General features: G+C 40.8%; 1 pseudogene across 1 annotated transcript in view; it reads right to left on the reverse strand.

Annotated features, from left to right (window-relative positions):
• Window positions 1-253: 253 nt before the first annotated feature.
• The window catches only part of LOC144784036 (cold shock domain-containing protein E1 pseudogene), a 32718-nt pseudogene continuing 15098 nt past the window's right edge, over window positions 254-17873 (reverse strand). The window contains exon 2 of the transcript XR_013601614.1: window positions 254-1414. The product of XR_013601614.1 is annotated as a cold shock domain-containing protein E1 pseudogene (transcript). The remainder of the gene's footprint in view (window positions 1415-17873) is intronic.

Here is a 17873-nt window from a genome sequence, read left to right on the forward strand (position 1 = left end):
GGAAAAGAAACATTCTGACATTTGGCCTTGAATTGATTAAGGAATTGGGGTGCAAGTAATTATCCACACGTACGTATACGCTATAATTATATACACGTATGTATAACATACATACGCTATGTATTCAACCCTGTTTACGTGGTCCTCAACGCAGACTTCACAAGGAAAATGTATTATCAAACTGCAGAAAAAAACACAGGGAGCTATGGCATTGAAAAACCTTTTCAGAAAGAATTACGGTGGATGACACACGTCAGTGCAGAATTTCATAGGGTTTATTATAATACAACTGTTTCGATTTACACAGGCAAAGAAGATGCGCAGATACCAGTTGCGTAGGATGCACCATTCAAATAAAGCTTCTAAAATGTTGATACTATAAGGCTTTCTCTTTAAACTCTCCACCAGCAACTGTGCATAATTTCTTTAAAAAAATGGTTTCTTCAATTTCTGATCTTAAACATAACATGGAAGATGTTAAAATGGGTGTAATAGTTACACAGAATAAGTTTTTCAGAATTTCTGAGGGACAAGTAGGTAGATCTTTTTTCCTCTTCGGTACACCCCTCGATTGATCGTACTTGATTAGGTAATGTGCTTTGTCGATGTTAGTCAATAACACCAGCTTGACGGATCTTTCTCTCTATGCCATATCCATTTGTGTTATCCGGTCCCTTTGGTTGGCGAAGAACCATTAAACGTGGCGCACTGGCATCATCTAAAGTAATGCTTTTCAAACGATTGACCAATCTGTCTGGACGAGGAGCTGCAACTGCCTTTGGACCTTCACATACACGCCAAACATTACAGGCACTACATTTCCCAGTACGTTGGTTTAGAATAACTGCAAACTCCACTTCATCCCCAGCTTGCAATTCTATCCCATCCTGGACTTCTTTTACATGGAAAAATAGTTTTTTGCTGTCACCCACTTCATAGTTAATGAAGCCAAACTGATCTTTAACACATTCCACGGTACCTCTGCGAAGGGGTTCAATATTACAAGCCATGGTTTGTTTGTTCTGTCCAAAAACACCAAGCTGGAATTTGACTGTTTCACCCTTCTGCAGGCAATCAGATTTATTTGCCATCCCAACTATGCCAAAAGGAAATACTTGACTTATCATGTTCACTAATGGAGGAGGTTCTGGTTTGGCAAGTTCAATGCCAACATCTGTGGCTGCTTCAGGGTTTTCTGGGTTGGCTTCCAGGGATTCTTCAGATAGCTCCTCACTGGTCTTTTGCTTTTCCTCCTCAGTGATTTCAATCAATCCTTGGTATTCACTCTGTGTTGGATCCACGCTTCGGAGAGGTCTGATTACTTTACCCCAATACACTGGGTCATCAATCTCGTTATCGGAGTCGATCACTGCATTTGTTTTGTTAACCCTTTCGTTAACATTTCTAACTGCAGCTATTATATGACATGATCGTCCTTTGACAACATCCACTTATTACACAGCTTATTGAAAATGTAAAAAAAGCTGATGTTTCGGAAATGATTCACATTTGACTATGAAACAATGTTGCCTTTTGACTTAAAAATATTCTTACTTTCTGTTTTTAGAAGAAAGAATTTTGGGTAGGTAACTGGCCTATAATGATTCTAGGAGTTGATATAATTTTATGTACTGTTTTAAATTGCTTTGTGATTAAAAGTGATGTAGAGAATTAAATAATTGTAGTAGTCATAGAGGTAGTGTAAGTCTGCTTCATAGTAAGCAGTATCAGTGTCATAGGAAATGTGGAACATGAGTGAGCAAGAAGGGTAAAATATTACTAGTACAGGATTGTGAAAGTGATCTTGAACGTTTTCTTTCTGAAAGTTGCGGAAAAAGAAAATGACGGGATTTGCTTAGAAGAATTCCAAGAGTTATAAATGGCTCTTACACGATTTGGCCTTGAGGAGAAGTGCGGTAGAGAGCGAGAAGTCATTTATTGTATGTAACATATTTGTCAAAACGATGGAGCTTTTCTTTCAGAAAGTGGTGGGCTGAAAATAATAACAGCCCAACAGAGTGTAAGCTGTTCATAGGACATCCTTCGACGTCATGGAAAGTAAGTTACTTTTAAGGAGTTCTGATTTCTGATTGGTTATGTTATATGGGTTTTTTAAACACAATCATTTTGATTGTGGGTTTTTTTCCCCGCTGTTATATGATGAATACCTTCAAGTCACTGTTTTAGTGAAATTTGATATATTCTGAGAACAGCAAAAATAATTAATTCTGTACTTTGTATAGTGAATTTTAATTTGTACTCGTCTTATCTCATGCTCACTCATCTTTTACTACCTTCTATCAATCCTCCTTACATACTCACATTGCCTTTTGTTTTATTCTCTATCACCCTTGCTCTCTAACTCCACTTATCTTTCAACCTTTGTTTCCCTAATCCAACTCTGTTTTTTTCTTTTCTCCCTTGCACCATTTTCCAGCTTTTAGACCTTCTGATTCGCTTGTCTTTTCCATCTTTCCTCCCATTGTTTTCTAAATTAAATATTTTTGGGTTCTCCTTTTTTGGTGCAATCAGTTATTATAACTCACCCTCACTCATTTATCTTTCTTTGTTGCCTCACTCAGTCTGTATCTGACACTCTTTCCTTCACTTCCTCTGTCTCCTCTCTCCCTCACTCTCTTTTCCTTATTCACCCTTTCCTTATATAGTTTACCTTATTCACTTTCTTTTAGTAGCTTACACAACTTCAATTTAGTTTGCTCTTCTATCCTTCTTTTCTGTCACTGAAAGTATCTTCCTTTTTCTTCTCTTAGTAATTTACTCTATTACAATTTCTTTTTGTCTCTGACTGTCTATCACCGTTTCTTTCTCTTTTTTTTCTGCATTTTTATCTCTAACTTTATTTCTTTGTAAAATTGGATGATTGTCAATCTTTTCCCTTGTCTTTTCTAATTTTTAAATACATGTTTTAATATTTTTCAAATTTTTGTTCTTTCTTTCACAGATTGAAAATATAAAAATAACAAGTGACTAAGTTAACGACAATTATAAGGTAAGTGTTTTGTACTCTTTTCGTTACATTTCTATCACATTTAACTTCTATTAGTTCCACTGCTTCATTTGTTTAACCCTCAGTTTCCTGCCTTTGCTACTTCCCTCATTCCTTTTCTATTACTTACTTATTCTACTCCTTCCACTCCTTTTCTCAGTCCCTCTGTTCTCATAGTTCCTCACTCCTGTTCACTCACTGCGTCTCTATTACTCTCACTATCTCTGACTCATCACTCTTTCACTACTTGTTCATTATGCTTTTTCCCTGTAGTTCAAGCACACTAAGGGGCATATTATCAACACAGGCGATAAAATTATCGCTGCTTTTATCGGCAGAAAAATGCCGCAAAAGCGGCTTTAGCGGCAGTTTTCTGCCGCAAAAGCGGCTTTAGCGGCAGTTTTCTGCCGATAAAAGCAGCGATAATTTTATCGCCTGTGTTGATAATATGCCCCTGTTATTTACATTTCTTTGCTGTTTCAATCATTCCTTTTCTGTCACTTCTTCTTTTCTGCTTTCTGTTTTTTCTCTCTGTTATTCCACATGTTTTAACCTTAGTCACTATCATACATCTTGTTTTATTCCTATTTACTTTTGCTCACTGTTTTCTTAACACTTTCCCTCAGGATTGTTCTTTTAGTCCGGTTCTATCCCTTCCTCTCATTCCACATCCTTTACTGTTTTTCTTCTTAATTTGAACATTCACTCACATTCTCTAAGAAACTCTTGTTTATTATTCTTCTACTCTCCTTTTTTTCTTTCACTTCCTTATCTATTTTGTTTTTCACAATTATACCCTCTTCCATCTTTTCTTCGGTAAATAGATCTATTAAACAGTATCTCTGTGTTACTCTCTCTAGCTGTCTTTCTTTTAACATTACTCTCTGTTTCCTTCCCTTATACTTACTCTTCTTTTTTTTTTTTTTTTTTTTTTTTCTGGTTCGCTTCCGGTTTGCGTACCGGCGCGCGAACCGGGAAGCGAATCAAAAGAAATAGAGGTTGCCAGAGTGCTAAACATTCTAGCAATTTTTTATAAATGGGAGGTAGTTCTGAAAAGAACTTTTTTTATTGTTTTTATTGTTTTATATTTTTTTTATTATTTTTCTGAACATTTTTTTACTTTTTTTGTATTTTTTGAACGGTTTTATATTTTTTTTGGTTTTTTTGGGGGGGGAAACGAAAATGATTCATTATAAAGGGCTCAACAGGAGCAACAAAAAAAAAGATAATTTATTTTCTGGGGCGTTTTGGACAATTATGATTGTCAATAGCTACATTGATTAAATTTATGCTACTTTCCCTGTAGCAAATCAATTGGCCGCAATAAACGCACACTTGTTTCACACTCCCAAACTTCATCTGTATATTTGGGACCGTCTCCCTCGCCTCTGGTCCCGTCACTGCCTCTACATTTGATGTTCTGGCCACAGGAGGGGGGTTATCCTGCAGGTCACGTACCTGCGCAGCACTATAATTAATAGGGTGCCACCTCTCCATGTGGCGATGCATGGTGTAATTGCCATAGCTATATTTCTTATCTGTCCCTTTGGACAGATCTTTTTTGCAGATAAGGCAAGTAACATAGCGGGCATTTACTTTTTTTGGGCCCCCGGGATATTTGAAAAATTGCCAAATGAAATTTTCCTTGACATGGGACCTCCTAGGCTCTTCAGGCAAAAACTGCCTCTCTTGCTGCTCTTCCTCTTCTTCCTCTTCTTCCTCCTCTTGCTGAACGATAACCTGAGGAGGTGGTCCTCTCTTCCTAGGAGGTGGTGGTGGTGGTGGGGGTGCACCAGCTGCAGCTACAAGACTTGCCATTTCTAAGTAATCAAAAAAGGTCTTCCTCCCACAAAGTTGAAAGTCAGAGTGAGGAAACAAGGAGGGGTTTTCATCATTTGGGAAAAAAAATAGTTCTAAACCAATGAAAAGTGTTATTTTTAGGTCACATGACCTAGCCTTACATCATTAGGAAACCAAAAGTGAAATGAACCAATGAAAAGTTTTATTAACAAGTCACATGACCTGTTATGCTTACGTTACGCGCTCCGCGACGCGCCCCGGATCGCTTCCGGGAAGCTGCGCTTCGCGCCTCGCGCACCGGAGCACTTCAGGGTGCGCTAACACGGCGCGTCATATGACGCATTACGCGACAACGTGATACGTCGCGGTTACGGGACGCGTCACGATGTTGTTTTCTAACGCCGCAGTTGCGCAAACGGAACGTTTACTGGTTCGCGGACCGAGTCGCGGCACCAAATTGAGCTAACGGGAAGCTACCCGGTTCGCGGACCGGGAGCGAAACAAAAAAAAATAATAAAAAAAATACAAAAAAAATTGTATTAAAAACATATTAAATATATTTTTCGATTTAAAGAAGAATACATTATATAGCTTTTGATATTTGCTATTAAAAAAAACATTGAAATTCACTTAAAAAACCATAGGTTATAGACCATATATAGTTAGGAATTAGCATTTACAAAACCATGAAAATTCACTGAAAAAACCATAGGTTATAGACCATATATAGTTAGGAATTAGCATTTACAAAACCTTGAAAATTCACTGTAAAAAACCATAGGTTATAGACCATATATAGTTAGGAATTAGCATTTAAAAAACCTTGAAAATTCACTGAAAAAACCATAGGTTATACACCATATATAGTTAGGAATTAGCATTTACAAAACCTTATTTTACTCACACAAAACCATTGAAATTCGCATATATAGTTAGTTGCACTAACTATATATCGCGCACCCGCAATCCACTGCTGATGATGTCACATATTACATCATTCATGACATGGTCAGTGACATCACTGATGACATCTCAAATGACATCACTGATGACATCACTGATGACATCTCAAATGACATCACTGAGGCTTTGTTTAGTGACTCCTTACCATAGTGTCCCACATATGCTGGCGTTTGGCAGATTCATTGATTTCATTCTAATATCTAGGTACTTCACCAAGGCCTGCGCTGTTGGTGGAGCGCTGTAATCAATTTCTTTGTGGCCCCGTACCTGGAACACCTTGGAACCACCACGACTCTGCCCCCTGTAGCGTTTTTTTGCCAACAACCCCAGACGACAACTCCTTTGCTGTAGTCCTCCCGCCGCCGCTCCTGTCATCAGCGGCCGCAGAGCGGGGGACTACAATTCCCTTGGGGCTTTGCGGCAGGAGCCGCCACCGCCATCTCCCGCCCCCAGGAGGCGCTACAAAGGCCCGCGCTGCCCGTGTCGCGGGACGCCGGGCGAAGCCCGGGCAAAGGGCGGGCCATTTTGTGGTCGTTCAGAGGACAAAGGAGGCCGGGCTGGGCCACCCCCCTAGGCCCTTGGCTGCACTAAATGCAACCACGGGACTACTCTGCAGTGTATAGTAAGAACTTCATATTTGTGAACATTGGGACTTACTGCTTATTTGCATTCTATTAGCTACTAAAATGTCCACTTTAAAAGCTAAAAAACAAGCCAAGCCTACCTCACATTCCTTTACAGCAATCGACCGTATGCTCCAAAAGAAAATTGGAGCAGTGGCGATTGCTATTGAGCATGCTGAGAGACACCTCTCCTTACCTGCGGGGTTACTGCCCCCTCTCCTTCCTATTAATATATCTGGGACAACCAACAACACTCAGGATTCGTATTTACTTCCGTCATTTATATCCCTCCCAGGCATGCCGTCTGCAACAAATGTACATCATAGTCAACCCCATTTGGACGTTATTACTAAGGAACCATCTTTCCTGCCTATCATCGCAGCTTCTCCCCCCCTGGTCAATGATGACTGTGCATCCCTGGGGATAATCAGTGAGGATGGGTCTTTTCTAGAATGGGCTGATGGACGAGATAATGAAGGTGACATTAGTATCCCTCCTCAACTGCGGGATCATGATATCTTGCTTGAATACACAAAAGATTCACTGCAAAGGGAAACACCACTAGAAATCTCCTTGGAGGAGACTTCCTTGGTGGATCCTCAAATACCTAGATCCCCATCCACAACTCAAAAAAGTCAGGGTGCACATAGAAAGAGGAAACATGGGGTGGATAACTTCCAAGGTAGAAGTGCTAAGACCAGGAAAAGAACGTATACCATAGCAGCAAATGGAAAAAGCTTAGGGAAAGATTGCACATCAAATGCGACAAATGGGCTGAATAATGAAATACTACAATTCCCCCTAATTAAAGAATTGGTTGGGAACTTTGAGCAACTAATTAAATCACTAATACTACCCGTGGTACACAGATTACAAATCATTACAGATAAGCTAGGATACCTGGAATCCACAACACAAATCAATGTAGAACTGACCAGGGAACTCACAAAACAGGCCAACAAAAATCCAGTATGTAAGAAAGTAACCATACCACCACCCCCCCAGGAAAACAATCATAAGATCAACACAAAAACAACCAAAGGACAAACAAATCCTAATAGTACTTCCGAAAATAAAAATACTCCGCAACAATCACAGCTCAAGGTGGTTACCGATAATTTGCCATCTTCATTTCAAACTCAATCGGGCCCAAAAAATAATGGGGCTAAAAGCACGAGGGCTGTTCCTGTGAATAGTCTACCTAATAGCAGAAATAAAAATAGGACAGAGGGGATTCTGCTTAATAATAAGGAAACTTCCATACCCAGAAATAGCAATTTAAGTTCCCAAACGGGGGCAGAAAACAGAACTCGCCCAAACGTCCCAATTATTCTTCCCCCTGAATCAGCTCCCTACGTTGCTGTGCTGACTGGGGTTCCTGAACTGTTGCCAGGCCAATATGAGGACTACAGGAGCCTTAAAAATAAGGCCATCTATTGGTTAAAAACAAATAGACCCCTTCCACCAAACATTAACGGAGAGATACTATACTTGAGAAGGACAAAATGGTTGGGTGTGAGACCGAAGGACATTAGTGGAGACGTAATAATAATTAACTTCAAAGATCACAGGGTTATGAACTACCTAAATGATTGGTACCAGGAAAATGGAAATCTGGGCATACAGATTCGGCAATTAAATTATTGTTTTCCCAGGTCACTGATATTACCCCAACATCAAGTTAAAATTCAATATGAGGGACAGCAAGAGGCTTATCACTACCCAATTCCAGTTGTAAACAGATACCACGCTCTTTCAGGACTAGATGGTTTAGATTGACGTACCCAGGGTGACCCCCGTGAGGCAAATTCTTTGCCTCAAACACACTTGACCGGTGAACAATCAATAGTTGCTACCCAACTTACTAGTAATACGAGGGATACTAATGACGTCTCTCCTCAAAGAAGTAGCACTGAATTTATGTCAGTGCCGCTAAGTGATCCATCATCACCATCCATTACTGAAAATCAGGGTACCATAATCACCTGGAACGTAGCGGGTCTTGCTGCAAAAATTAATGATATCAGTTGGGAATCGATAAGAATGACCCATTCTATTATAGCCCTCCAGGAAACATGGGCAACTGAAGAATCCCATTTACTGGGATATAAAACTATTTTTACCCCAGCTGTACCTAGCAGAAGAGGAAGACACAAGGGAGGTTTGTCCCTGTATTTATCAATTACCACTGGCCCAACCGTTCTTAAAAGCTTTACAGATAGTAGTTATTATCAAATCCTAATCTCAATGTGGGGCTCTCAAATAAATTTGGTTATAGTAAACTTCTATAACAATATCCCCACAACACAAATAGAGAATGTTATTAAAAAATTCTCAGCTACCCTTAGTAACATCGAAGAAAGCTTATCAGGAGACATGGCCCTCATGTGGGTAGGAGATTGTAATTGCTCCCTATGTTCAAGGAGCCTACAGGGTGTGTGTGGTCTGGAGGATGAAAATCAAGGGGCGCTGAACCATTTTTCTCATACTAAATTAGGGGACCTGTTGAATAATATACTGGGAGATTACTCCTTAGCTTTCATTAAAGAAGTTTGTACCCCTCCGAAAAAAGTTAGTCCCACTTTCAATGGCAGAGGGGCAAAATCAACTATTGATTTTACACTCCTTTCTTCCCGTTATGCTGCCTTAGTTACTAACTGGGAGACAGTCCTTACTGGTGTGAGTGACCATTACCCTATTTCGGTAACTTTTAACTTTGATCTGGGTAAGCCACCTCAAAATAACTCCTCAAAGTACGATCTGAATCCAATCCTTGGGCAACAAAATGGGTTTTGCATTAAATGGGAGAAGGTAATCCCAGAAAATTTTATAAAAAGTTTGATTACTAGCTCCAAACAGGAAATTAATACTTGTTTGTCACCAGAAGAAGATCCAACTTCTGTGCTTGAATCTTTTAATAAAATCTGTTCATGCATTAAACAGTTCCTGGCGAGAACCCATCGTAATGTGGTTAAGGGCTCACCTGGGTGGTTTGATGCAATTTGCACTAGGGCACTCTCTGCTCTCGAAAAAGCCCTGCATTCTATTCCATCAACCAGACTACAGATTCAATCGGCAAGGCGCAGGTATCGTACTGCCTAGGCTAACAGAAAGAAAGAGCTGAAATCCCAAGCTTGGTCTGCTCTCCATGCACCGTCTGAGCTAAAGGATAATGTTGCCTTCTGGAAGGCTGTAAACGCACCGTTCTATCGAGATTGTTAGGGCCCTCGGATAGATAATGCCATATCGGCACAGGAATGGTAGAATCACTTCCAGGCCCTCTATAGCATTTCAGCCCCCCTAGAGGACTCCACTCACTCAAGAATTGCATCAGAAAAAGCATGTACTCCCTTTCCATTAGACATACAATTTGAGATTGAGGAGGTCTATAAAGCACTAAGGGAAAGTCCTGCGGCTAAAGCCCCTGGACCAGATTGTGTTCCCATTGATGTTTTTAGAAATCTCCCGGATCTCTGGGCGCCAATGTTTACTACAGTACTAAATTGCTCAAATAAAATTGGCTTTATTAGGACCTGGCAGGAGGCAGTCCTGGTTCCCGTATACAAAAAGGGGGACAGGAATGATCCTGTCTGCTATCGGCCCATCTTGCTTTTAGATGGGCTCATGAAGATAGCGGGCAGGATAATTCTTGCCCGTATACAGGATTGGTTAGAGGAGCATGATGTTTTATCCACCCTACAATACGGGTTCAGGAGAGGGAGAGGGACAATAGAGCAAGGCTTAAATCTTTCTCTAATAACTTCTAAATATATTCATGCCAAAAAAAATAATTTATATGTAACATTCGTAGACCTTAGTTCTGCGTTCAATTGCGTAAGGCATGATACTTTGTGGCAAACTCTAATGGACATTGGGCTGGATAATAGGATACTTACCTTTATTAGAGAACTTTACTCTGGGGCTGGTGCATGCTTAAGATATGGCAGAAGAGGGGAATGCTCAGACTTTTTTTCCTATTCATAGAGGAGTAAGGCAGGGGTGCATTCTCGCTCCCCTGCTTTTTAACTTATATATCAACGATATGGGTTCCTTTCTCACAGAACAATATTATGATTACCCAGTAGTAAAAGGAAAACCCATCCCAATTCTCCTCCGTGCCGATGATGCCGCTATTCTCTCACAGACAAGGATGGGACTCCAAAAGGCAGTACAGACTTTTTCACATTATATGAGGGATAGGGGGCTACATGTAAATGTTTCTAAGACATTTACCATGTCATGTGGACCGAATAAATGTAGAGCACCTTGTCCGATTACCTTGGATGATAGGCGTGTGGAGCTAGCTGATATATTTTGCTACCTGGGAGTGCACTTTGATAGACAGGGTACGTGGAAGCCCGCGGTACATGCGAGGGCTTTAGCTTTTAATAGAGCAATGGGTGCACTCTCAAATTTTGCTAAAAAGCTAGGGTCCAGGCCAGCAAGGGAGCTTCTGCAAATATTCAAAGCCAAATGTGTCTCAACTGGTACCTACGGGGCGGGTTTATGGGGATCACAGCCTGTGGAGGCCATTCAACGTATCGAGAACAGATTCTTACGATACATACTGGCCGTACCAATGAGCACATCTATATATGTGCTGCATGCTGAAGTTGCCCTGCACTACATCTCGGACATTATAAAACTGGCACCGATTCTACTCTGGCAAAATGTCTGGACTAATCCTGCCACAGCACTTAACAGAACTATTATAGATGACTGCTTGGCTTGTGATGGGGCTAAAAATATTAAATGGTTCACCTACATCAAAAATTTTGCATGTGAAATAGACCATCCTGAATACTTTTCAAACCCAACTACTATGGAGCTCGTTTCACGATCTGTCGTAAAAAAAATCTCTATTAGAACATCTGGAAATGAATAGATGAAATGAAGAAAGGACCAAGATAACTGTCATAAGCCACGATGACGTCACATTGCACAGGGGCATTCAGTTGTATCTCGTATTAGACCAACCTTTTTATTGCCGTAGGCTTTTAACATGTTTCCGTCTGGAAACTTTTTATAGATTAGTAACTCTGCCTCGATGTAATGATTGGTCAAGAGAAAAAAGAATTTGTCCCTGTGATGACCTGTCATTTCAATCAAATATTCACTGTACCCTTTTCTGCACCCTCTACAGTCATCCGAGGCGGCAAATTCTGAGACCTCTTTTCTTATCTTGGGGTCTAAGAAAATCAAGAGAAGCATATAACAAGTTAAGGACATTGGATGATCACTACACTATAAGTACTGTAACCCTGTACCTGAGAGCAATACTTAGACTGAGAAGGTCCATTATAATTGATTAGCCCTAGTTTGTACCAATGTATTAGTTTTAACCTTTTAAATAGTTTGAATGTACTTTCTGAATTCTTAAATGTTTTTAATAACTCTCAATTGAACAGCATAATTAGTGTTTTAATCATGAGTGTAAATGATATGATTTTTAAAATTGTGATTTTATTGTGTATGCTTTTATGAATTTGTTTACACAATTCGAATAAAGCTTTTGAAATTTGAAAATTTGAGGAAGATGTCATCAAAGGAAACTACCACTCAATAATGGGATGTTTGTAGTTAGACTCTTCTCCAGGGGACTTTGTCCAGGAGTTCGGATTACTGTGCTCCGAAGTAGCCAAATGACTGACTAGGAGTGTCCATGAGGAGGCCTGGTGGTTTATCTCCGAATGTTCCAGGGCCCATAATGAATTAAAAAGGGCACTCCACGCTACTCCACGCAACAGAGATTTAGTCAAAACCGCAAGGTACAACTATAAAATCACGATTGAGGATAGAAAAGTAGAATTAAGAAGCTCAGCATGGGAAGATCCGGAGAGATCAGGAGCCCTAAATGATTCCAAATATTTTTGAGAAATAATCAATGGCCCTTTATTCACTGAAGAAGTGAGGCAGATGGACTCACTAATTTGGGGAGATGCTTGGGTAGCTCAATTTACTAAACATTTTAACCCGCAGCACAAGAGAGCCGAGGAGTTTGCAAGGAATCTGCCCTTAGGCCTTTCTGCAGCCACCCATCATAGTTTATCCATCACTGTACCTGAGGTTGAGGAGGCGTTAGCTAAGGGGTCCAGCCTGAAAGCACCAGGTTTAGATGGGGTGCCCTTTGGCCTCTCTAAAAGCAATCCTAATTTGTGGGCACCACTATTGGTGAACATTTGTAAAAGGCAGTTATTATTGGCCCAGTGTCTGTGTCCTGGAAGGAGGCATTACTGATCCCTGTTTTTAAAAAGGGAAGTAGAAGCAACCTGACATGCTACAGACCAATCTCATCATTTATGCTTTTATGATGTCCCCATACTCCTGCCCCAAATGCCTTTTTAGTGCAACATATGTGGAAGGGGTATGGGGACATCATAAAAGCAGTCAGCTCCAAACAGTGGAAAACAAATTCACCAAAAGGTTATATGATGACCCCGAATAGTGCCCCAACCGGTTTATGTCACAAGGAACTGGGATTAAAGTTTGTTGAGGATCACATAGCTAGTGGCACTTTGTTCCTATGGGCGAGAATTTGGCTGTCTGAAGAACTAATGTTTTTACGAGAAGTTATTACAGTCTGTCAAAACCAGCCCAATGCTCTAAAAATACCATGGATCTGCTTCTTGAAGGATAAATATCATGATATATGGTTGGGGCACTTTTATGACAGCCCTGAAAGTATCCCATTGAATGCTAAAGTCATTATTAAAAAGGGGTTTTACTCCAGGGCCAATTTGCGCTATCTAGAACAAGATGAGATGGACCTACCACAGATGTTCCTTGTCCCATTGAAATATTACCTAACTTTTGCTACTGATTTGCAGACTAGATTTTATTTAACCAGATTTCGTTTATGCACTGTGCTCTTTTTGTTGGCATTTCCTGGTCAAAGAGGGTGGGCTGATAAGCTTATACTGTGTCTGTGTGACAACTCTATGAGCCAAAGCACTATGCACTTTATTCTATCCTGCACCCTATATAAAATGGCAAGGAGTAAATTCCTAGTCCCATTACTAAGGAAAATCAGTACATACACACACATTGATGGTTTTAACTTCCTGTGCACATTGGCTGCCCCTGATATTTGTATTGCGGTACCAAACTACATAAAGGTTTTTATGGCTATTAGAAAACGTTATGAGTGAGAGCTCCTGGACAAGAATTGTTTTATTTCACGCTGACTTAAACCATTCACTGTAGATTTAGAATCCTATGCCTTTTGAATTTTATGAACTGTGTAATACTAGTCTGCTCTAATTCAATTACGGCACGTAAAGAATGTTATGTTCCCAGAATTTTATGGATTGTCTTTTTAACCCATTGATTGTAATTGTTTTGTACACTATGATAATTTTATTACACACATTTATGGTTCTTTCAACCGAAATAAAGTTATTCTTGACTAACAGACTATATTAAACATAATAATTAAAAAATGTATATTATTTAATGTATTTAATATTTATTATTTCATTGTATACATATATATATATATATATATATAAAACACAATATTTTGTACACCTATATTTATGACTTAGATTTTTTAATTCCGATATTTTTGTACTTGCCATTAGAAATATAGGATGTTGATATTTTGACATCGATATTAATAACGCGATATTGTGGTATTGGGGATATTTTAGGTGTCAATATTCTATCAGTGAACCATTCCAGACAGACAGCACCATTCCTCTGTGATGACCACTAGCCTCTCTTTCACCGAAAGGCAACTAGCATGAGCAGATTTGAAGCACTGTATCCATGATCATGGGCCACACTAAACATTAACAGCTCAGCTTCCTAAAAATAAAATCATCAGCAATAACATAGTAGTTGGCGTTCAGAGAAATTGTAATCTGCATTCACTCAATGTTCCGTTCCAAGCATAGTCATAGTGTTCCTATTGTAAATGTTGACATTTGGATAAGAATTTTTGTAAGGACAATGTTGGACTTGGCCGATTCTGCAGGATCACCCGAAATTTTTTTTTCTTCACCCTCCCTTTATCTGAACCCACTGTTGTCGGCTTTTGGGCTCTGGGGGCTTTCACACTGATAATCAGTGCTAAAGTGCTTGTGCTCTCGCCTTTAAAACATAGTAGGAATTGGTTTACGCCCAATTGGCATACTTAGTGTACTTGTAAGTCCCGAGTAAAGTGGTACTACTAGTACCTAGGGCAGGTAAACTAAATGTTGTTAGTGAGTCTGCAGCATTTATTGTGCTACCAACTTAAGTTTTGAGCATGCCTTTAAACATGTCTGCAGCCTGTGTACAGTTTTAAATTGCTATTCAATCTGGCAAAATAAACGTTTTGCCAGACCCAATCCTTCCCTTTTAAAACATATAAGTCACCCCTGTGGTAGGCCATGAACAGCCCAGAGGGCAAGTTGCAGTGTATTTAAAAAACTAGACATGCACTTTTAAGTTTTAGATGTCCTGGTGGTCAATACATTTTTCACTACTACAAAGCCTACCTCTCCCATTAGATAACATTGGAGTTAAAACCTTATTACATTTACTAAGCTGTAACTTCCCATTGGAACCAGGTAGGCAAGTCAAATTTGGTGTCTAAGGAATTGTAAATAAACACTCTTTCTAATGGTATACTCAGATTTTTTATCACACTTCAGAAAATGCCACTTTAAGAAAGTTAAAGACACACAATTGATAGAATGCAGAACAAACCAAAACATTTACCCCCAGTCAAGAGATCTGAGTTAAATCCATCATTCTTTTGCTCACCATGCCGCTCCAGTTTAGACCTGCCCATATCGTCGTGGTCAGGAAGGGGCACCAGTTAGGTGAAAACACCATGAGGATTTCTCATTCCATGTATTTGAGATACCACCAGCCCCTCCCAGTCCAAGGGGCACAATTTTTCTACCTACAAAATACTACGTGATATTGTTAAATCGTATGTACTTACTAACGCATGCTTATTAGTTGCAGCATCATTTAATGTCCTTTTTTCTTCACCTTATCAAGGTTACTTAGGAGTGGCATATACAGGGCTGGTCCCTGTGTAGTCCTGACGAAGAGCACTGGGGAATGCTCGAAACATGTTGACCAATACTAGTCACAACTAACCCATTACAGCTAGGTTTTCCAGTATTTTACCCCGTTTTTAGCCCATACCGACTAGGAGCAAGAATAAAATAATTTCGTCCACTAGCTAGGTATTTTTAAACTCACTTTGGTCCACTCCACTACACTTCCTGCACTACACATAGTTCTCACAACAGTGCTCCTACGTAATCCGCAAGTCGTTGCACGTCTCAGATGGCCCCTATGATGAAGCATGTCATCGTGGGGAAACCCAGGTGAGTGAAGGGACTTAAGAAAGAAAAGTTTTTCTTTCCTGTAGATTCTCTAACTCGAATTGAGTGAAGAAACCACACCCCTGACTAGGTTCTCTACCCAACACTTTGGGGTTTTCAGGTCTACTACAGTTTTTGGAGGGTGGACCTAGCTTATACCTCTACCCTTTTTTTTCCAGACCGGACTGTTCCCTTGAGGCACAGGGTCAAGACTGGTTTGCATATAGCTGTGTCTTAACTGGGATGGTGAAGTGAGCTAAAGAACGATGATGGAGTCAACCCAGATCTGTGACTGGGGGTGAGTGTCTGAAAAGTTTCAGCGCTCCATCTATCATCTCCTTATGTTTTATATGTTGACCCTAAGTTGGCAGGGTATGCCCAGACATGTGTCCCTTTCTCACTTTGCCACTGGATTCAAGCTAGCCTGGCTGATGAAGGGTGTTACCCCGAAACCGGCCCCAGCATGCTTGTTTCTGGTCCATGGAAAACATTGCTTGGCAGTTCGGGCTGGACTGTTCCTATAAGGCACTGGGTCAAGACTGATTTGCATATAGCTGCGTCTGAACTGGGGTGCTGAACTGAGCTAAAGAAAGATGATAGATTCAACCAAGAGCTGTGACTTGGGGTGAGTGTCTGAAAAGTTTCAGAGTTCCCTCCATCATCTCCTTGTGTTTGTTTTGTTCATCCTAAGTTGGCAAGGTATGCCCAGACGTGGGTCTCTTACTCACTTTGCCACTGGATTTAAGCTCGCCTGGCTGATGAGGGGTGTTACCCTGAAACAGGTCCCAGGATGCTTGTTTCCGGTCCAGGAAGACATGGCTTGGCAGTTCGGGCTGGACAGTTCCCCTGAGGCACAGGGTCAAGACTGATTTTCATATAACTGTGATTGACCTGGGGTGGCGAAGTGAGCTAAAAAACGAGGATGGATTCAGCCAAGATCTGTGACTGTGGGTGAGTGTCTGAAAAGTTTCAGCACTCCGTCCATCATCTCCTTGTGTTTACTTTTAAAAAGTAGGCCTTTTCCTGTCTGAACCGTTTGGTGTCCGCTGCTTGTAATCTGGGCTACATGACTTAGTGCAGGTGTCGGTTGGTCTTTGTGTATTGCTCCCAAACACTGCGACAAAGGGAAGATAGATGTTGGTAGGATGGGAAAGAGCTGTCACGTACCACACTTGCACTGTCACAAAGGCTCTGCCTGCGCACTCTCACAAAGGGGTTGTCACTATTCTTTTGAGACCCTAGACAAGCTGGGGCTTGTACAGGGAGAAAGGTGATACCTGACTCTTCAGGGGGTGAAAACCTCTAGAAGCTTCCTCCTCTTCAAAATGGTCACCAGTTATAAATATTGGAACTCAGACCTCAACTCTTCAATACACTTTTAGACCTGTGAAATATTGTGCCAGGAAGAAGGACAGCTGTTCTGCTGAAAAAACTGCCACTCTGCTGGACTCCTGCCCTGAATGTCTGCTGCCTGCTGTGATGCCCTGCTGCCTGGTGCCCTCTTTCCTGGGTGAGGAGACTGGACCTGTAATCTGTTTCTGGGACCTCCAGAATGACTCCAAGGCCTAGTGTCTTGTAACCAGCACCTGGACTCTGCAACTGTCCCGGACCTTTAGAAGTGGGCTTCAAGTGCGCTCCCAACTCACCTTTGGAAGCAACCCCAAACACAACCAATACATCGCCTCTGGTGCATGGAGACTTTTCTAGAACGAGGAATCCGCATTGCAGCCTTCATCATAACCATGGCTGCACAATGCATCCTTGATGCAGACCCCATATCACAAACCCCTTGTCAATGACCTCTTCAACGATGATGCAGGACCTTGCATAGAAGCCTCACAGCTGCCAGGAACTGATGCTGCGCAACACATCTCCGACCCAGACATCATACCACGTCAGCTGTGCAATGCATACTTGATGTACAAACTCACAATTCTCCGCAACCAGTAGTTAAGGTACTCCTGTTCAGTTGCTCAAGTGGGTCCCTGTAGTCGGCCCGCACTCCATCTCGGTTGCCCTGAACTTGTAACTGTGTCACGGTCTACAGTTGGCTCTTTGTGCTTTTTGGTTCTATTTTCACTTGAATCTTTAAACCTGCATATCTCCTATTCTACTGATTGAATTTTTCTCATTTTGTTTTCGTTTTAATTAATAAAA

The sequence above is a fragment of the Lissotriton helveticus genome, chromosome 10, assembly GCF_964261635.1.
Source record: "Lissotriton helveticus chromosome 10, aLisHel1.1, whole genome shotgun sequence".
Classification (NCBI taxonomy): domain Eukaryota; kingdom Metazoa; phylum Chordata; class Amphibia; order Caudata; family Salamandridae; genus Lissotriton; species Lissotriton helveticus.